The 4,584-nt window shown below is 64.4% G+C and overlaps 1 pseudogene; it reads right to left on the bottom strand.

The window, feature by feature from the left end:
• Positions 1–1,553: 1,553 nt before the first annotated feature.
• On the bottom strand, positions 1,554–4,292 carry LOC135325559 (class I histocompatibility antigen, F10 alpha chain-like; annotated as a pseudogene).
• Positions 4,293–4,584: the final 292 nt, after the last annotated feature.

Genomic DNA, 4,584 nt, shown 5'->3' on the forward strand with positions numbered 1-4,584 from the left:
TCCTTTGATTCATTTCTACTTTCTTCCTCCCATTCTCCCACAGAAATTTATTTGACTCTGGGGTGTGTGTCATGAGCCCATGTCATGAATAATCCAAGGAGGTCGTATCCAGCCCCATGGCTCAGGGACTGGGATTCTTGGCACCTCAGGAGGGACACTGCCACTTGTGTTAAAGAATAGCAAACTGAAACTGTCTAGAGGTAGCTGCTTAGCACAACTTTTCTAAAACTTGCTTAGCATGAGGAGCTAAATTTGCTGAAGCCTTAGGCCGCACTTAGAGAAAATAATGAACTTTTACTTAGTCCAGTAAGAAAAGGGCCTCAGAGCTGGTTCCAGCTGGGAAGATAAGGGAGTTACAAGCAGTCTGCATTCCTGCGTCTCACACTCCCAAAGGGAGGGTGTCAAGGCTTTGAAATAAGACCCGTGCAGGGCATTAGGACCTTGAGTGGCAAAGCCTTAGCTCACTGCTGGGGCAGTGTTCATTGTAATGATTTAGAATCACCTCCTCCTCCTCCTCTGGACCTTGAGAGACAACAGTAAGACCCAGCAAGAAATGAAGGTACAATCGTCGGCAGAAACCACAACAGTAAAGATAAGGGAGAGAAAGAGCCTGCCTAGGAACAACGATGAGATCCAATGAGCAGCAGGAGACCCCAGACCTAAAAATTACTATTGGTCTAACTACCGCGTGAGGGGTGGGAAATGTAAGTTGAAAAAACTATAATTGCCCAGGATTTTTTTTTGTTGGGGTCTCTCTTTGGAGGCACCCAGCTCGAGCTGTAATTACTGCACACGTGTAACTAAAATTTACTTATTTAATTTGCTTTGATTTGGCTCTGAATTTTACTTGCGGGAACCTAGGGTTGGGCCCTGTTATGGTGGCCGACAAGCCTAATTTCCATAACAGTACAGTCAGAAAACAGCACTGTTGTCGTAACAGACACACCTAAAAACAACGTTCCTGTGCTACGAGACGCACCAAAAAAACAGCGTTCTTGTTCAGAGGCCCACCGCAGAAACAGCGTTCTTGTTTGAAGAGGCCCACCACAGAAACAGCATTCTTGTTCAAAGAGAGCCACCAGGACAAATGCTGAAAAAATCCAGCAAATTCTCTATTTCCCAGGCAACTGGCAGATGGAAACCCTGCCTCGCACACTGATAAAAGTGGTTTTACCCCAGCTCAGAGCTGGGACCACGGCAGGAGCAGGCTCCGAGCACTCCTCTTCTCCGGGGGCTTCCCGCCACCTTCACAGCTTTTTGCAGCACGTCGGAGCCAGGGAGCAGATCCAAGGCGCAGTGAGACAAAAGCCTGAGCCCCCCGACCTGCCCCCGGGTGCCCACCTGCACCCCGCAGTGCCCGAGCACCCAAATGGGGCGGGTTTAGCCTCAAGCGGGGCGTCGGGTGCTGCTGCTCCCAGGCTGTGGGAGCCGAGGGGGCTTGGCGGCGTCCCGGAAGCTGCAGCGAGGAGGCGGCAGGCGCTCGGGCGGGCTGGGCCCCCGCTGCCCATGCTGCCAGGTCCGGCCGCGGCTCCTCGCTTACCAGGATGGAGCGCTTAAATGGCGGCATTGCTGCCTGCAAAGACAAGAGAGGAAAAAATCAATAAAGGCAGAGGTGTGGGGGACGGGGGTACCCCCGCACCCCTGTGCGCGCCCTGTCCTGCAGGTCCCAGCCCCACGTCGCCGTCCCCCACGGGAGCTGCGCTGCGGGGCTAAATCCCCCCTCCCAGAGCCAGGGGAGCAGGCAGAAGCCCCCAGGAACCCAGCCGCAGCGACCAGCCAGCCGGCAGCCCCATGGCGGGTGCCAGCCTGGCATCGCGCTGGGCCGGGGCCCCCCGCCCCGCTCCCAGCACCAGCTCTGACCCATTCTGGAGCTGCTGGATGCCCCGTCGTGGCCTGTGAGAGAGGAGCGGCAGTGAGCCCCGGCCCCGTGCCAGTGGCACTGCGGGCCCTGCACCAGCCGCGGGCAAAGCCGGACCAGGGCAGAGCCCGCTGGGCCAGAACCCGGCCCTGGAGCCGCCTCACAGGCGCCAGGAGCAGAGGGCAGCGCCCGGGCGCCTCAGCCTCCAGTGGCGGGATGGCAACCCTTTCCCTGCCCCGCTGCCGGGGAAAAGCACGGAAGAGGGGAGATGGGGGCAGGCGGGGGATGGGACGCGCCAGCCCCGCGGCCGCCAGAAACCAGAGAGCAAATGCTGTCCCACTGCCAGGCACGGCCTGGGACGGAGCAGCCCCGGCACTCACCTTTGGCGATCGCGTACCCCTGCTCCTTCCTCCCTGCGGGAAGAAAGAGGCATCAGGCCACGCGGCCCCTCACGGCCCGGCTCTGCTCCGGCCCCAGGGCTCCGGCTCGAGCCCCTTCTCCTCCCGGCCTCCCTCCCCCCGCCTCCTCGGCCCCCGTGCTTTACCCCATCTGCTCTTCCAGACCACAAAGCCGGCGATCGCCGTGGTGACGACAACCACAGCGAAGACCACCCCAAGGACAACAGGCAGCAGGGAGCTCGGTGGCTATGGAAGAGAGCGGGGCCGGGAGCAGGGGCTGGGAGCTGCCTCCAGCGGGCACACCACGAGCTCTGGCCACCCGCGCTCACCCCAGGAGAAGAGGCCAGGCTCCGGCAGGCTGGCGTGCTCCACACGGCACTGGTACTCGTGCTTCTCTGTGGGGAGGGCCTCAGTGCTGGCCAAGGCAGGGAGGTGCCATCATTGTTGGGCGTGACACTGCCCCGCTTGGTCTCCTGGGCTTGGACGCGGCCCTTTTTCAGCCAGCTGATGCTGATGGGCTGCAGGTAGAAGCTGTGAGCCTGGCACGACAGGGTCACGAAGCCGTGGCTCTCCTTGGCCGACACTCTCACCGCAGGGCGCTCTGGGGAGACGGCGCGAGGGAGGGAGGTCAGGCAACTCGCGCCCAGGCCTGGATGCACACGCCGCACCACGCCGCCAGCAGCGCCCTCGGGCGCCTGGGCCCAGCACCGAGCCCGGGGCCCGTCCCCGTGTCCGGGGGGTCCCGCCTCGCCCTCACCAGTGCGGCCCTCCCGTGCTCCACGTATCTCCGCAGCCCCTCGATGCAGCTGTTCTCCAGGTAGTGCTTCCAGCGCTCAGGCTCATTCTCAGCCTCCCACTTCCTCTTCGTGATTAGCGCAGCAGCATCCGCCGTGACGAATGTCAGCGTGTCCTTGTCAAAGGCGATGAAGTCCTTCCCGTCGTAGCCAAGCTGCATAAAGCCCGGGTCCCGCCATCCTCCAGGAGGTCACAGCCGTACGTGTACTGCACTGTGTGATACCCTGAGACACAAGCAGGGAGACGGGGGCTCAGCGGCAGCAGAGAGGCTCAGACCCGGCACCCAGCGCAGGGCCGGGGGCACCCCAGCCCCGCAGCCCCCAGCGCTGATGGCGAGCGGCTGTCGCCGGGAGCCCCGGCCCGGCCCCTGGAGCCCCGGTCCGTGCTCACCCCCGCTCTGGTTGTAGCGCTTCTGCAGCGTGTCCAGGTACACACGGAAAGTCTCCTGACAGTCCTGATTGATCCGGGTCTCCTCGTCCCAGTGGTCCTGACCCTCCTGCTCCATCCAGGCCGCGCCCGGCACCACTCTCTGCATCTCACTGTCGTAGCGATCGATGAGCTGTCTGTCCACGTAGCCCACGGAGACGAAGGCGGGCAGCCCCGGGCTGGGCTCCATCACGGCGGTGTTGAAGTAGCGCAGGGAGTGGGGGCCTGCGGGGACATGGGGTGCAGTGAGGGGCTGGGGTGGGCACATTGGGGGGCATCTGGGGGATCAAGATGTCCCGGGGGGACAAGACGGGCAGGTCGGGGGGGCAGCATGTCCCAGGGTTCAGGTCAGGGGGGCAGGACGTCCTGGGGGGGCAGGTTGGGGGGCTCCGGGGGGCAGCACATCCCGGGGGGGTCCAGGGGGGTAGCACGTCCCGGGGGGCAGGTCGGGGGGGCAGCACCTCCCGGGGACGGTTGCAGGCCGGTCCGTGGGGCCGCTGACGGGGAGCCCGGCAGCGGGGGAGGGCAGAGGGGGGCTGGGGTCCCCGCCCGCACTCACCACTCGCCGCCGCCCCACCGCCCCCCAGCAGCAGCAGCAGCAGCAGCAGCAGCAGCAGCAGCAGCAGCAGCAGCAGCAGCAGCAGCAGCAGCAGCAGCAGCAGCAGCAGCAGCAGCAGCAGCAGCAGCAGCCCCGGCCCCATCGCCCGCCCCGCTACCGCCTCCTCGCTGCCATCGCCGTCGCCCTCATGTAGCGCCGAAGCCCACGGCGGCCACGCCCCCACACCGCCATTGGCTCTGCTGCGGCACACCGCCATTGGCTGCGCTCTGTCCCACCCGCCAATAGCGGCTCGCGTCGGCTGAGGCGTCACCAGGCGCTGGGCAGATCCCTGCGTGGCAGGTTGGGAGAAGCGAAAGCGAGGGCGCGCGCGGAGGGCGCTGCGCAGGGCTGAGCCGCGGCTCCCGCCCCGCCTTGTCGCGCAGCCATTGGCCCCGCCGGCGGCCGCCCGCCAATGGCGCAACGCGGCAGTGGTGACGCCACCGGGCGCCGGGCAGATCTCCGCGGAGCGCGTGGTGGGCGGGAGCGCGGAGGCGATGTGGGAGGACGAG

This window comes from Dromaius novaehollandiae, unplaced genomic scaffold, assembly GCF_036370855.1.
Source record: "Dromaius novaehollandiae isolate bDroNov1 unplaced genomic scaffold, bDroNov1.hap1 HAP1_SCAFFOLD_31, whole genome shotgun sequence".
Lineage (NCBI taxonomy): Eukaryota > Metazoa > Chordata > Aves > Casuariiformes > Dromaiidae > Dromaius > Dromaius novaehollandiae.